Raw genomic sequence first — 17,549 nt, forward strand, 5'->3', positions numbered from 1 at the left:
ACAGTTTCAGAAGAACATCTTCGAATATGTACCGGAAATCGTGAAAAAAATACAATTTGAAATTAAAATATCGGCACTCGTTACTGCCATTTTGAATATCTATGTATCGATATATCGGGGCAAATATACGGCCAATATATATCGATAGCCTTCGGAATAAGTAGCGATTTGTCGAATTATCTATACTTTATCGACATCCCTACTGGCACCAAATTTGCACGCACAAGCCAGCTAATTACCGTAAATTCCGGAGGGGGGGAGGGGATGATGTGCTCTGACACCAAGTTCAATCACATACCAGAGGTGTTCGATCCGGATCAGAACTGGTGAGTTGGGAGGGAAGCTCAACAACTGGAACTTCCCACTGAGTTCCTCGAACCGCTCCATCACACTCCTGGCCTTGTGATAGGGCGCATTATTTTGTTGAAAAATGCACTTCGTGAAACCGATCGTCATGAAGAGGTGAACGTGACCTGCAACCAGTGTAAGATACTCTTTGGTCATCATTGTGCCTTGCTCGAGCTCCACCAGATGCATGGGTGTCCATGTGAACGTTCTCCGGAGCATAATGGAGATCCCCAGCTTTTCTCCTTCCTGTAGCACAGGTGTGAAGCAGCTGTTCCCTTGATAGATGACGGATTCATGTCCTGCCATAGGCAGGTTGAAGAACGTATCGAGGTTGATCCTACCATGCAATGCTGAGCCACTGTTCAACGTCCAGTGCCGATGGTCACGTGGCCATTTTAGTAGTAGTTGCCGAAGTCTCGGTGTTATCATTGGTTCATGCACGGGTCGTCGGCTGCAGAGGCCCATCATTAGCAGTGCCGGGCGCTCTGTGTGTTCAGATACACCTACTCTGCCCTGCATTAAAGTTTCATGTTAGTTCTGCCACCGTTCGCCGCCTGTCCTATTTTACCAGACTGCCTACCATACGACGCCTGGCGTCAGTAATGAGGGGTGGCCACCCAACCCCAAGACGACTAGTCGTGGTTTTACCTTGGTTTCGCCACTTTCTGAAGACACTCAGCAAAGCACTCCTCGAAAACCCAACAGGTCGTGCAGATTCCGAAATACTCCTGCCGTACTTCCGAGCCACCACAAATTGCCCTCTGTCAAACGCAAATCGCGCACGTTCCCCGTTCTACACACGGACAGCACACTCACTGATACTACATTCACAGTGCGTGTGTCTGACTAGCTGCCATACCTCTCTAGATAAAGCTGCTATCGCCTGGAAGTGTTTATATCGACAGTAGGTCAGTGGTCATAATGTTCTGGCTGCTCAGCGTAAATAGAGCAGTGGCCCACATGATGCAGTAACAAAAGAGGTGCAGCCAGTTAAGGGCACTAACAGAAATCTTTCTATAATCCACCTTGACGATGCTACCGTCAGAGATACAGGGGATGCAAAAAAGACTGAATTGATAACATTTTACAACACAAAAATATTGACGTGAACTTTACCGGCCTGCTGTCTCAAAAAGATGATGTGACTCGAAATAAAAGACGCTGGTCTAAGGTAATGTTCTACAGTCTACAAAACTTAGCTGCAATAAACGCATTTTGCATGTATAAATTCAGTACCAATGGAGATACAGCACTGAAGACAACTGCTTTCCTAACCAATCTTGCATGGGAAGTTATAAAGCCCCAAACGGAAAAGAGATATCAGCCACCACTGGTTGCTAAGGAGAGGAGGCGTGATCTATTGCTTGCATTAGAAGAGACTGTAAACAAGCCCCCAAGAGGAAAGGAAAGCTAAGCAGAAAAATGTTACGAGTGTGGCAGATCAGGGGACAGACCAGCTACAATACGGCCTGTTAGGTGCGATAAGTGTAATTGCCCTGTTCATTTGAAGGAAGTTCGTGTCAATTGTTTGAAGCAATACTTGTGTCAAAAAGTGATTTTGAAAATGTTGGTTTAACTGTTACGTTAGCGAGGTTCATATACAGCTCTTACAATGTATGGTCCACAGACTCTACTTATAACTTATTTTTATTGCAATATTTATATACCTTATATTGTTCCATCGTTGTTAAAATAACATTGAAAACAATGGTGGGTATCAGCTGTCACCCACCCAACCAATAACGTAACAAGAATTCACGCGGATACTGCAGGGTTAAGGAAAAGAAACAATTGTAAACATTAATCTGCTATTGTTTACGGGATACTAACTTAGCAACGCCAGCTTTGGAGCAGTTAAGTCTGTAGCGGCACATCATCTTATTGTGCTGGCACTGAAGTAATATTTGTAGTCACACAGCAGTAATAATACTTAACAAGGTCATCACCGTGACAAAAATATCATAGTACTTTTAGAACACGTAATCTGTATGGAAATGTTAACCGGAACCGAGAACTGCATCCTGGTTTCCATGTATTTTCAATTTAGTCGTGATATTGACGAGAATCTGCTACCTCTAAAGGACATTAGTCACCTAGGACTGACAAAGCCTCTTGTGTACTCCACTGAAGCAAATGCGGAGTCAGTATTGTGGCATATCAGTCTGAATGATGACCATGGAAGTCAGCTAGAGGAAGCCATTATAGAATGCAACCTACAGGTATTGAATGCAACTCATAATCCGCCAACCTTCGTAGGGACGGTCGGAAGAGCTTCAGGTATTGACGCCACTTTAGCAATTACGACTGTCACGCGCCGTGTGAAAAGCTGGAACGTTGCGAGTGGAATGATATCGAGTCACCATAATATCATATTCTATACCATAACTGGAAGAGAAATCCAAGACGCCACAGAAAAAGTGCTAATGAATTCCAGATATAAGATCAAGGATGCTAACTGAGAAGAACTAATGACAGTGTTTCAGTGTCCAAGAAGTCCATCACTGAGTGATAATCTAGCTGTTAATGTGCAAGAGCTGACAGTAGCTGTACGTACGCAGTGGGGGCATCGATACCTGTCAGGCATTTGTAATTCAAAAGGAGTACGTCGCATCTGGACCGAGCCACTACAAAAATTAAGATGTGAAACAAGAGAGCCAGGAAGCTATACCACAGCAACATGAGCCAAGAAGAACGAGTCCGAAGATTGCATAGATATAGGTATGTTAAACAACGTTTTAAGGAAGAGTTGTGGAAAACAAAAATGGAACGATGGAACCATTTCGTGGAGGCTAACTGGGCAACCGATCCATAGGGTGTACCATATAAAATAGTCTGCGAGAAAATATGATCACCAATAGTCCTGTAGACACTCAAAAGGAATGACGTGACGATAACAAGAAGTAGGGAACAGTCGTCTGCCCTGCTAATGGAAATACAACTTTCTGACGATGGAGAATAAGGTGAGACGGATGATCAGCGTACGTTACGGAAATGTTATGGGAAGAATGTAGCAACAATAACTCCGTGCACAACTTCACACAAGAAGTCAGGCAAAAATTTATAAGACTGAAAAAGAAAAAATCCCTGCCCCAGTAACACAAACCTTATGTTACCAATTACGAATTTACTTGAGCGATCTGTAAAATGTGAGTCTCTTGCAATTGAAGGGTCCTTGCACGTGGGAGAACGCTGAAGTGATAACAATTAGTAAGGGGCAAGATAAGAATCCAATGACCCAAAATCCTACAGCCCAATTTGTATTTGAACGTTCTCGGAAAGATATTTGAGAAGCTATCATGCAAAAGATTACAAGATCACAGACTGCTGCACGGGATGAAGGTTTAAGAAGAGGCCAGTCAACTGAAGACGCAATTAATAAAGTGACCTCATTAGCGACAGATACTCATTTTAGGTACACTCTAGTGATGATGATTGATATCGCTGGCGCTTTCGATAACCTATGGCGGTCGTATTTCTTTGGTCGGCTTAGGGATGTAGAGTGTGCAGAGGCGGTGTGTAATTGCCTGAGAGATTATAAACATGGGCGATATGCTTTTTTAACATACTCGGGAGGAAAACAACGATTCTAATAACAAAAGGCTGCCCAGAGGGGTCTACATCTACATCTACATTTATACTCCGCAAGCCACCCAACGGCCTGTGGCGGAGGCCACTTTACGTGCCACTGTCATTACCTCCCTTTTCTGTTCCAGGCGCGTATGGTTCGCGGGAAGAACGATTGTCTGAAAGCCTCCGTGCGCACTCGAATCTCTCTAATTTTACATTCGTGATCTCCTCGGGAGGTAAAAGTAGGGGGAAGCAATATATTCGATACGTCATCCAGAATCGCACCCTCTCGAAACCTGGACAGCAAACTACACCGCGATGCATAGCCCGTCTCTTGCAGAGTCTGCCACTTGAGTTTGCTAAACATCTCCGTAACGCTATCACGGTTACCAAATAAACCTGTGACGAAACGTGCCGCTCTTCTTTGGATCTTCTCTATCTCCTCCGTCAACCCGATCTGGTACGGATCCCACACTGATGAGCAATACTCAAGTATAGGTCGGACGAGTGTTTTGTAAGCCACCTCCTTTGTTGAAGGACTACATTTTCTAAGGGCTCTCCCAGTGAATCTCAACCTGGTACCCGCCTTACCAACAATTAATTTTATATGATCATTCCACTTCAAATCGTTCCGCACGCATACTCCCAGATGTTTTACAGAAGTAACTGCTACCAGTGTTTGCTTCGTTATCATATAATCATACAATAAAGGATTCTTCTTTCTATGTATTCGCAATACATTACATTTGTCTATGTTAAGGGTCAGTTGCCACTCCCTACAGCAAGGGCCTATCCGCTGCATATCTTCCTGCATTTCGCTACAATTTTCTAATGCTGCAACTTCTCTGTATACTACAGCATCATCCACGAAAAGCCGCATGGAACTTCCGACACTATCTACTAGGTCATTTATATATATTGTGAAAAGCAATGGTCCCATAACACTCCCCTGTGGCACGCCAGAGGTTACTTTAACGTCTGTAGACGTCTCTCCATTGATAAGAACATGCTGTGTTCTATTTGCTAAAAACTCTTCAATCCAGCCACACAGCTGGTCTGATATTCCTTAGGCTCTTACTTTGTTTATCAGGCGATAGTGCGGAACTGTATCGAACGCCTTCCGGAAGTCAAGGAAAATAGCATCTGCCTGGGAGCCTATATCTAATATTTTCTGGGTCACATGAACAAATAAAGCGAGTTGGGTCTCACACGATCGCTGTTTCCGGAATCCATGTTGATTCCTACAGAGTAGATTCTGGGTTTCCAAAAACGACATGATACTCGAGCAAAAAACGTGTTCTAAATTTCTACAACCGATCGACGTCAGAGATATAGGTCTATAGTTTCGCGCGTCTGCTCGACGACCCTTCTTGAAGACTGGGACTACCTGTGCTCTTTTCATATCATTTGGAACCTTCCGTTCCTCTTGAGACTTGCGGTACACGGCTGTTAGAAGGGCTCTGGCTTTGAGCACTATGGGACATAACATCTATGGTCATCAGTCCCCTAGAACTTAGAACTACTTAAACCTGACTAACCTAAGGACAGCACAAAACACCCAGTCATCACGAGGCAGAGAAAATCCCTGACCCCGTGTTAGAAGGGGGGCAAGTTCTTACGCGTACTCTGTGTAGAATCGAATTGGTATCCCGTCAGGTCCAGTGGACTTTCCTCTGTTGAGTGATTCCAGTTGCTTTTCTATTCCTTGGACACTTATTTCGATGTCAGCCATTTTTTCGTTTGTGCGAGGATTTAGAGAAGGAACTGCAGTGCGGTATTCCTCTGTGAAACAACTTTGGAAAAAGGTGTTTAGTATTTTAGCTTTACGCGTGTCATCCTCTGTTTCAATGCCATCATCATCCCGGAGTGTCTGGAAATGCTTTTTCGAGCCACTTACTGATTTAACGTAAGACCAGAACTTCCTAGGATTTTCTGTCAAGTCGGTACATAGAATTTTACTTTCGAATTCACTGAACGCTTCACGCAAGGCCCTCCTTGCGCTAACTTTGACATCGTTTAGCTTCTGTTTGTCTGAGAGGTTTTGGCTGCGTTTAAACTTGGAGTGAAGCTCTCTTTGCATTCGCAGTAGTTTCCTAACTTTGTTGTTGAACCACAATGGGTTTTTCCCGTCCCTCACAGTTTTACTCGGCACGTACCTGTCTAAAACGCATTTTACGATTTCCTTGAACTTTTTCGATAAACACTCAACCTTGTCAGCGTCGGGACAGATATTTTCGTTTGATCTGTTATGTAGTCTGAAATCTGCCTTCTATTACTGTTGCTAAAAAGATAAACCTTCCTCCCTTTTTTTATATTCCTATCAACTTCCATATTCAGGGATGCTGCAACGGCCTTATGATCACTAATTCCCTGTTCTGCACTTGCAGAATCGAAAAGTTCGGGTCTGTTTGCTATCAGTATGTCCAAGATGTTATCTCCACGAGTCGGTTCTCTGTTTAATTGCTCGAGATAATTTTTGGATACTGCACTCAGTATAATGTCACTCGATGCTCTGTCCTTACCACCCGTCCTAAACATCTGAGTGTCCCAGTCTATATTTGGTAAATTGAAATCTCCACCTAAGACTATAACATGCTGAGAAAATGTATGTGAAAAGTATTCCAAATTTTCTCTCAGTTGTTCTGCCACTATTGCTGCTGAGTCGGCAGGTCGGTAAAAGGAGCCAATTATTAACCTAGCTCGGTTGTTGAGTGTAACCTCCACCCATAATAATTCACAGGCACTATCCACTTCTACTTCACTATAGGATAAACTACTACTAGCAGCGACAAACACGCCACCACCGGTTGCATCCTTTCTATCACTGCCTGTGCCTTTGTAAAAATTTCGGCAGAATTTATCTCTGGCATCAGCCAGCTTTCTGTACGATTTCAGCTTCGGTGCTTTCTATCAGCGCTTGAAGTTCCGGTACTTTACCAATGCAGCTTCGACAGTTTACAATTACAATACCGATTGCTGCTTGGTCCCCCATGTCCTGACTTTTCCTGTGTAAGGTCCGGAGTTTAGTGGTGCAGCACTGGAGCCCAAACAACAAAAGTTACATGACAGCGGAAACATAAGCACTGGTGGCGTTTGCACATGATGTGCTGTTTTTGTAAGTGGTGACTCCAGGAGAACTACAGAAGACAAATGTAATGCGGCCTTCAGCGAACTTGAGGGCTGGGGACGAAGTGTTAAATTGTCACTAGCAGTGCGGTAGCATTCTCGCTTCCCACGCCCGGGTTCCCGGGTTCGATTCCCGGCGGGGTCAGGGATTTTCTCTGCCTCGTGATAACTGAGTGTTGTGTGACGTCCTTAGGTTAGTTAGGTTTAAGTAGTTCTAAGTTCTAGGGGACTGATGACCATAGATGTTAAGTCCCATAGTGCTCAGAGCCATTTTTTGTCACTAGCACCTCACATAACAACGTACCTCCTGCTGAAAGGGAACCTAATAAGAAACACTAAAATAAAATGGAATGATTTAACGATTAGTAGAAGTGCAACAACGAGATATTTAGGGATATTTATGGAAGAACGTCGTAACTTCGCACATCATTTAGAGGAAGCAGGCAGAAAAGGTACAAACGTGATGCTAAAATTATAACCATTGCAAATAGGCAATTTCGGCTTCCGTTGAAGACAGAGTACATCACCAATCTATATTAACATCAGTCGTAGGATGTGGTGCGTGCGTTTGAATTGCAGCTAGTGAAGCCAGACTTATGTGACGTGTGGTGTAATTGTGCGTGTGTTGTGTAATACATGTTCAGTAAGATTACAATTAAATTAGTTACTTATTATTAATGTAAGATGATGTTTTGTTTAATACATGTTTTTCCTGGCTAACGAACGTTACTTTGTTGAAGAACCCAAACCTGGGAACGTGTAGCAAAGTTGTCTGACATGCAGGGTAAATGTCACTAAGTTCATTCGCAAAAGTGATGATTTTTTTTTTTCATCTGTCTACTGACTGGTTTGATGCGGCCCGCCACGAATTCCTTTCCTGTGATAACCTCTTCATCTCAGAGTAGCACTTGCAACCTACGTCCTCAATTATTTGCCTGACGTATTCCAATCTCTGTCTTCCTCTACAGTTTTTGCCCTCTACAGCTCCCTCTAATACCATGGAAGTCATTCCCTCATGTCTTAGCAGATGTCCTATCATCCTGCCCCTTCTCCTTATCGGTGTTTTCCACATATTCTTTCCTCTCCGATTCTGCGTAGAACCTCCTCATTCCTTACCTTATCACTCCACCTAATTTTCAACATTCGTCTATAGCACCACATCTCAAATGCTTCGATTCTCTTCTGTTCCGGTTTTCCCACAGTCCATGTTTCACTACCATACAATGCTGTACTCCAGACGTACATCCTCAGAAATTTCTTCCTCAAATTAAGGCCGGTATTTGATATTAGTAGACTTCTCCTGGCCAGAAATGCCTTTTTTGCCACCGCGAGTCTGCTTTTGATGTCCTCCTTGCTCCGTCCGTCATTGGTTATTTTACTGCCTAGGTAGCAGAATTCCTTAACTTCATTGACTTCGTGACCATCGATCCTGATGTTAAGTTTCTCGCTGTTCCCATTTCTACTACTTCTCATTACCTTCGTCTTTCTCCGATTTACTCTCAAACCATACTATGTACTCATTAGGCTGTTCATTCCGTTCAACGGATCATTTAATTCTTCTTCACTTTCACTCAGGATAGCAATGTCATCAGCGAATCGTATCATTGATATCCTTTCACCTTGTATTTTAATTCCACTCCTGAACCTTTCTTTTATTTCCATCATTGCTTCCTCGATGTACAGATTGAAGAGTAGGGGCGAAAGGCTACAGCGTTGTCTTACACCCTTCTTAATACGAGCACTTCGTTCTTGATCGTCCACTCTTATTATTCCCTCTTGGTTGTTGTACATATTGTATATGACCCGTCTCTCCCTATAGCTTACCCCTACTTTTTTCAGAATCTCGAACAGCTTGCACCATTTTATACTGTCGAACGCATTTTCCAGGTCGACAAATCCTATGAAAGTGTCTTGATTTTTCTTTAGCCTTACTTCCATTATTAGCCGTAACGTCAGAATTGCCTCTCTCGTCCCTTTACTTTTCCTAAAGCCAAACCGATCGTCACCTAGCGCATTCTCAATTTTCTTTTCCATTCTTCTGTATACTATTCTTGTAAGCAGCTTCGATGCATGAGCTGTTAAGCTGATTGTGCGATAATTCTCGTGCTTGTCAGCTCTTGCCGTCTTCGGAATTGTGTGGATGATGCTTTTCCGAAAGTCAGATGGTATATCGCCAGACTCATATATTCTACACACCAACGTGAATAGTCGTTTTGTTGCCACTTCCCCCAATGATTTTAGAAATTCTGATGGAATGTTATCTATCCCTTCTGCCTTATTTGACCGTAAGTCCTCCAAAGCTCTTTTAAATTACGATTCTAATACTAGATCCCCTGTCTATAACCAAAAAAACAAGCCAAATATATGATAAGTAATCAGAACTAAACAAGATTAATGATGTTTAGTTACTTAAGTGTTGTTATTTAAAAGACTCTTTGCTACTTGCAGATCGTCTATCAAAATTAACGCAACTGTTATTCGAGGTGAAAATACTTTTCTTTAAGTAAAATGAACAATTTTGTCACACTATACCACACGTACACCACTAACGTATTTTTCTGTCAAAATATTTCATAAAAGTTATTACGAAATTACCACGCTTCATACATCAGCAGATAAGAATTTGTACGTAAAAGGGTGTTTGCATTTATTGAAGTTCAATGTATTCACAGTCTAAATGGAATTTATTACCTCAGAGTGGGTCCTCGGTCACTAATACACAATTATTACCGCAATTATAGCCAACAACGTTTATGTCGGCATATAAATTCAATTTAAAACTGCCGCTGCAGTATTTAACTAAAATGGCGGCTAACATAAGACAATTACTTATCGATTCTGCTGTAGGCTGTGTTTTACTCGTAATAAATAATATACAGGGTGTTTCACTAAATGTGTTTGCCTCTGTAAGTTACGAAGTAATAGGAGACGGAAATATTTATTGCAGTAGGTCACCATAAGAAATGTTACACTGTCTGCGGACTAGGAACACAGATTATTGTGTTATTATCCAAAGAGTTACAGCAAAAAGATAAATTTTTAAATGAAACAACAGTTGTTTATATCATGCACTGAAATCAGTAACACAAGCTCTGTATAAATCAACTTAAATCACATTCCTATTACTTTTAGTTTTGGAGCTACAACCCTTCAAAGTTTCAGGGGCAGTTACCACACACGCTGCTCATAACGCAATGCGCCTTCTAAATGTGATGCAGCCGAGTTGTAACGTTGCCGGTGTCACGGAGCGAGAAGCTTCCTCGATGCGCTGTTAGACTGCCGATGTCGCCGCATACGGCCGTTTACCTAACAGTTCGAACGCCACAAACAAACGGGGCTCAATATACCACAGTTACTGACATCGCATGAAGATAGCATACACGAACAACGAGTACGTTGACATTTTGCTTATGCTCGGCGAGTGCCGGCACGATTCCACTGAAGCAGCCATAGCGTACGCCGTAAGATATCCTAGGCAAAGAGCTCCGGCAGCCATTATGTTCTTACGTGCCGAACAACGACTTCGGGGAACAGGCAGCTTGGTAATGCGCCGCAGTAACAGAAGAAGAACTGCAAGACGTGAGGAGACGGAGGTGTTTGTTTTAGCTGCAGTACACCACGATCCTCATGTCAGCTTACGACCCGTTGCTGCAGTCGCTGGTGTGTCTCACATCTGTGTGGTGTATAGTACACGGCCACAGGTTTCGCCCTTACCGCCTGTCACTGACCCAGGAGCTGCATGGGAACGATTTCCATGCGAGAGTTACATTCTGTGAATGGGTCATCCGTAATTTCACGATGGAGTCTTTACAAGGTGTTATGTTCTCTGATGAGTCCACGTTCACAAATTATGGTGCAGTGAATCGCCATAACGTGCATTACTGGGCCGCAGACAATCCTCGGTGCGTACGACCTGTCGACCGTCAACGTAGGTGGTCTATTAATGCATGGTGTGGAATCCTTGGGGATGAAATCATCGGTCCACACTTCTTCCCAGGTACACTGACAGGTGAGTTATATCGCGAGTTCATAGTCGACAGTTGTCTACACACGACAGTCCATATGTGGATGCAGCACGATGGTCACCCTGCCCATTCTGCGCGTGCTGTTGTGGAAGAACTAAACAACAAGTTTGCAGGAAGGTGGTTGGGGCACCATGGTGCTCATTCATGGCCTGCAAGGTCGCCCGATTCAACACCATTAGATTTCTTTTAATGGGGATATGTAAAGGATCGTGGTTATGTCACTGAGCCCACATCCCCAGATGTTGTAAAACGGCACATCGAGGACGCATGTTGCTCAGTGACACCGGCGATGTTACATCTCGTCCGCAGATCCGTTAGTAGGTGCATTGCATTGTGCATTCAGGAACATGAACACACATTTGAACATCTCATTTAAATCAACTTCCCACCAACAGAACATCCATCACCCACCACACAGCCATGTATTATGTACAGCGTGTGGTGTCTGCCCCTGAAATTTTGAAGGGTTGTAGCTCCCAAACTAAAAGTGGTAGCAATGTAGTTTAAATTGATGTACACACAGCTGGTGTTACTGATTCCAGTGCGTGATAGAAACAACTATTGTTCTATTTAAAAAATCATATCTTTTTGCTGTAACTCTTTGGATAATAACACAATAAACTATGTTCATAGCTCCGCAGACAGTGTAACGTTTCTTACGGTGACCTACTACTGTAAATATATCCGTCGCCTATTACTTCGTACTTAGTGAGGCAAACACATTTACCGAAGCACCCTGTATATTAAATCTTTTCTCACCTTCACTATATGCAATAACATTTGACAATATTTTTCAATATTACAAGATAATATTTACCATTTATCAATAATCTTCGCTGTAGATCAATAGCGCTAATAGCTGCACTCTTTCGTAGCTCAGCAGAAAACTTAAGATTTATAAAGGACGATAATTACAACGAAATAAAACTCTAAACAAAGATGATTCATTTCAATAGCACATAAACTCTTTTTTCAAATATCGGTTAGCAACATAATACAGCTTTTTACGTACCTCTGTGTTAACGAGACATCAATCACACCCTATGAGTACAAAGTGCGAACAAAGAGTAGGATTTTTCTACAAAATCATAGATAGCAAAAGATTGAGATTTTCATTATCTTTTTACATGGGAAGTACTGCACCATGCACCATACTCCCAGACTTAAATCCTTGTGACTTGGATTTGATCCCAAAGATGGAGGAACCACTTCTTGGCATTCGCTTCAGAACTGTACCAGAGATTCGACAGGCAGTAGACCGCTCCATTCGCACCATCAACAGAACTGCGTTGATGCCAGTGATCACGGAAGTATGGACTTTGAGAAGTAATAGTGATCGGTGGAATTACTTGCCATAATGGAGACGCTGATGACGTGCTACCCGACGCCCAAGGCATCCAGCAGACTATGACTGTTGACTAGGGTAGTATGAGGGCGCATCCAGTAGCAAAGACAACCATCTACAAGTTGAATGCACGATAATAAATAAGCAAACGGAGAACAAAGTCTGTAATGTTTGCAGCAGTTTAGTGGCTGGGTAATTTAGCTGATTCGTTAGGAGTTTAATGCCCTTCTATAGTGACAGCAGTACTTGCAGTGTTATAGTTAAGTATCAGAAATAAATAATTAATAAGTAATTCATTACTATCCAAGGAAATATGATTTGTACGGACTATTTTAGCTTTTCAGATATTAGCCTGTAATTATGAAGAATAAATGAATACATGTACGAAATATCAGGTTGTGCGAAGCAGAGTTGTGGAAACTCTACCTAAGGAAAGCAATGTAGACATCCTGGACAATATTAATGTGTAAGGATTTGTCACTGAAACAGGAATCAGGGCCGGCCGCGGTGGTCTCGCGGTTCTAGGCGCGCAGTCCGGAACCGCGCGACTGCTACGGTCGCAGGTTCGAATCCTGCCTCGGGCATGGATGTGTGTGATGTCCTTAGGTTAGTTAGGTTTAAGTAGTTCTAAGTTCTAGGGGACTGATGACCACAGCTGTTGAGTCCCATAGAGCTCAGAGCCATTTGAACCAGGAATCAGGTCACCATTATGATTGCACATGCACAGGGGCGCTTTCAACAAAAACGGCAAACTTTCTCGAAAAAATATCGAAAACCGACGTAAGATTGACAGCGTCCTCAACGTTTCAGAAACTATCATTGTAATTCCTTCAAGACCACAATTTATTCTTCAGAATGTGACTTCCATTTTAAATGCTTTCCCAAGAAATCAGAAAGAAGTTTTTTTCTGACTTTGTAGTGACTTGCTGTGGGCAGTAAGCAGGAAAGTGCAGTTATATGCGAGATCTGCAATCTAGTCTGTAGCGAGGGGGTTCAGTGGTTAGCGCACTGACCTCACATTCGGGAGGATGACGGTAGGAATAACGATCGGGACATCCAGATTTAGATATCCCTGATTTCCCTAAAATCACTCCAGGCAAGCACCGGGATGGTTCCTCTGGGGACGTCACATCTGATTTCCTTACCGATCCATACGTAATCAGAACTTCGTCCCTTATGACCAGGCTGTCAACGGGACATTAAACTCCTAATCTCCCTTTCTTATTTTTGTTGCTGCACCACTTTTTCCTTCACAAAATCAATAGCAGCGAGTTTTAAATCGAAAATTCATTCGACACATCCCTCTTGACTTAACGATCGCACTTTGCAGTAATATATGAAGTCTCCCTACGCTTCGTTCAGTTCCATCAGAAACCGCTGCAATTGACAGTGGAATAATGCATTCGACTCATGAATTTTGCTATTCATGCCACCAATTCCTTCACGTCCTGTGTACCTCCAAATTCAGTACAAAGTGCTACTTGATGTACTGAACAATGAATCCCGTCGATGCCATGTTGAAACTTTTTGCTGTTTTGTTGCCAACTAAGTCTTTAATTTCTTCCTAGTTGGTACTGTAACATCGCTTCATAACAAATTTGCAGTACTCATCGCTTACGCGACTGCGTGATAGATGCTGATAATTCTCATCCTTCTCTTCTGTCATTATCATTAATTTTAATAGGCTTTTCATGATAGATCACTAAACTGCGTCTTTTTATGTAAACATCCACTTAATATATGAAAGTTCTTTATAACAGTAACAAATAGTGAGGAAGGAACAAAACTGACAACATGATTTTGCCGAAATGAAAAGAGTTGCGCCAACCCAAAAAATGCCACAACGCGATACTAAATGAAATGTCGCGCTGTAGCGAGTACTTCCGGGAAAGAACGAACAAACTGAGACAGGCCGAGCCGTGGCCTGTATGTAGCTCATACACACGACCCGCGTAAAGTTTGCCATGTCGTGGCTGAACCTGCCACATAGGACCACTTTGTTGCCCGTGTGTATGTCTCTTTGTCTGACTGTTAAGAAACACTTTTCTCAGGAACGACTGGACATATAAAGTCGAAATTTATCTCGTATACTAAATTCTATGGTTCCCTGGCGATGTTGATTTATTATCGTGAAATTTTTCGGGAAGCAAGGTTCCATAACATAAGTAAAAGAAAAATAAAACGATATTTTTGGCATTTGTTATCCGTTTGTTTCTCTGTCCGACTGTTAAGATCGCGTTTTCTAAAGATCGATAAAACGTATCACGTTGAAATTTATGTCATTTACTAAGATCTACTGTCCCTTGGTGGTGTAAAATATATAAGCTTACACATTAAAGCAATCAAAGCTACTGCTATTTATGTCACATAAATTGATATCTAGCCAGTATTGCTATCGAAAACAGGCAAAACTCACAGAAACACTTATTTCACAAGGTGAATGAAGCATCTACACAAGAACAAAACTGAATCTGAGCGGAACCCTCGGTGCGCGAGTGCTGTTCACACTTAACCCGTTTTTTTAATTTGGAAACCTAAATTTTCTTGTATGATGATTAGTACCCAAAGCTTTCTTTAACATATCGCGTTGTAAGTCTTTCAAATTATTTTCTTGCCGTGTAAGGTTTCGGGTAGGTTTGTTTTTCACCAAAGAAGATATTGAGGTATATCTTATTTCAAAATAACAACAAAATTTCTGAACTGATTTTGGTTAAAGCTGCCTCCATCAGCCGCCTTCCCCTACGAGAAACTCCTTGTTGGCCGGTCGCCGGTTTGTAATTCGCATCTTTTTCACTTCGAATCCACGGCACTGACTACACAATCACCTCACTCCTCTGGAACATTATAGACACAACCCCCAAAGCAATTTCCTGAACAGATATTCATTTAGACGTTTAGTTAAGGCGCAAATAGAAGGGAAAGTCAATCTGCTGCTACATATTTCGAAGTCAAAAATGCCAAACATTCCTTATTTCTCCTACGCCAGTAACATTCAGACTTAACAAGGATTAAATCCAATAAGTAGATGGGAGTAAAGACTGCCGTTGGTATGATGAAATTTCAAGTAGAATTATAAAGATCATTCTCCCTTATATCAGTCCTGTAGTCAGACATCTGTGCAATATATCTTGTATGTGTGTTCATTCACCTGACATACTGTAATGTTCGTTAGTGCACTCTATAAAAAGGGTTCGTAGATATAATGTTAACAACTATCGGTAAATTTCTTTGATACCGGATTTTTCAAACTTTTGCAGAAAGCAATGTATAGGCAAGTTGTAACACATCCCACTCAGCTAAACGGCTATCAGAATCTGCTTGACTGCAGGGAGGGAGTGTCTCCAGAAAATGTTGATTATCCTGTTCTATGTTAGGTGCTAGTAGGGCTAAACGGTAGGCTGAGGACAGTAGGCGTTTTATGTAATTTAACAAAAGTTTTTTAGTGTGTAGAGCATACGATACTTTTGCCTAGGTTGGAACATTAAGGGATTAGGGGAAAAACTGAACAACCGTGCACTTCACGCAAGGAAAAGAGGATGCAGAAGGTTGTCCCTCAGTGCCAACAAGCAGGGATGAGCACTAAATCTGATTGGGATCACGTAAAAGGGGAGGGTGCCGCATGATTCTGTTCTGGCTCCATTGCATACATACAGAGTGTAGAAAAACAATTTGACCAAAAGTGCAGGGCACAAAGACAGCATTAAACGTAGCAATTTGAATTAAACAAAGGAATTTGAATTAAAGAATTACTTTAACTTCTTAGGACGTATTGAAACATGGAACAAGAACATGTGACTGTTTTGATCTCTAAAGAAGTGCTGTATGGTACGCCAGCTAAATACGATACCAAGTAAGTGATGCTTTACAACCTTCTTGGTCTCATTGTGACGATTGATGAGTCCAAACGCAGTTTTACATATGCATTTTCTAAGAACGTTCCTGTAGAGCTGCAGTTATGTAGCTGAGACCTGTAGTTCCTGTACTCAAGTTCTTCTGTTGGTTCTGTCTTTCTGCCCTACACTTTTGGTCAAATTGTTTTCCCGCACCCTACATTTATCAATGATCCGGCACAAACCTAAAATGTGACACAAAATTGTTTACTTCGTAGAAGGCACAAGTGTTCCTGTGAAAGATACGGAAGGTTATATAAATGACTTAGCTGATATCGTAGTCAGTAAAATTGGCACGTGACCTTCACACTGCAGATTACGATTTAACTGCGAAAAAAGGAATGCAATTTGCAACTCACATAAAACTGTTACAGAAGTGAAATTTTATTTTGCCAAGGTGGTTAAGCAGAAAGTAAAGTCTACCACTGTAAATTCTTAGGACTGATTGTAGATGAAAGGCTTCCTTGGAAGCGGAAACTGAATAGAGCGGTCTTCACTATAAGGAAGATTTCCACTTTCTCTGACTTAGTTTCCTGTCGCTCTGTCATCTCGCACTGTGTTGTTATACTCTGGGAGAACTTTGGGCACTAACCAGGAAGACTGATCTGCAGTGTCATCCCGCAAACTACGAAGACACCGTTGTTCAAATGTCTCTACATGTAACTGTGCGATCCCTGTGTACACGGCCCATCGTGGGATCTGTGGTTGACAGTATTGATTCACGAAGAAGAAACTGCACCATTCATTCAGTGAGTCCTATACAGAAAAACCATACGCATTTAGGTAACATTACTTGGGGCTTTTACAGGAAGGGGTGCGCTTTGCAAGATACTTCTAGCAGAACAGAAAAAAAGTGATAAGCCCGAAGTATTCAAATCAAAACTGATATGTTCCCTTGTGGCTCACTGATTCGAATCAATATAGCAGTTCCTAACACTAGGTGTGACCATTTGTCTGTAGTATGTTATTTATTCGTGTACTCTCTCATAATTCCGTTCGCGTTTCATGACGTTTTTAATTTTTCAGTAAATATTTTCTAATCTGCAATAAATTATTTCTTCGATCATGCAAAGAATTATAAGCCTCAAACTCATTTATTGTGCTGTTAAAGTGCAAGCTTAAATAGCACTGGTTCCAACAAGTAGGAGGCTGTTGCTTTCTATACTTCGCAAAGAATCACATAAAAATTTGCTTCTATTACCTGGCGAGGCGGAGGGTTCAAGATATTCTGTCATTCCTAAGACTCTA

The sequence above is a fragment of the Schistocerca americana genome, chromosome 5, assembly GCF_021461395.2.
Source record: "Schistocerca americana isolate TAMUIC-IGC-003095 chromosome 5, iqSchAmer2.1, whole genome shotgun sequence".
NCBI lineage: Eukaryota > Metazoa > Arthropoda > Insecta > Orthoptera > Acrididae > Schistocerca > Schistocerca americana.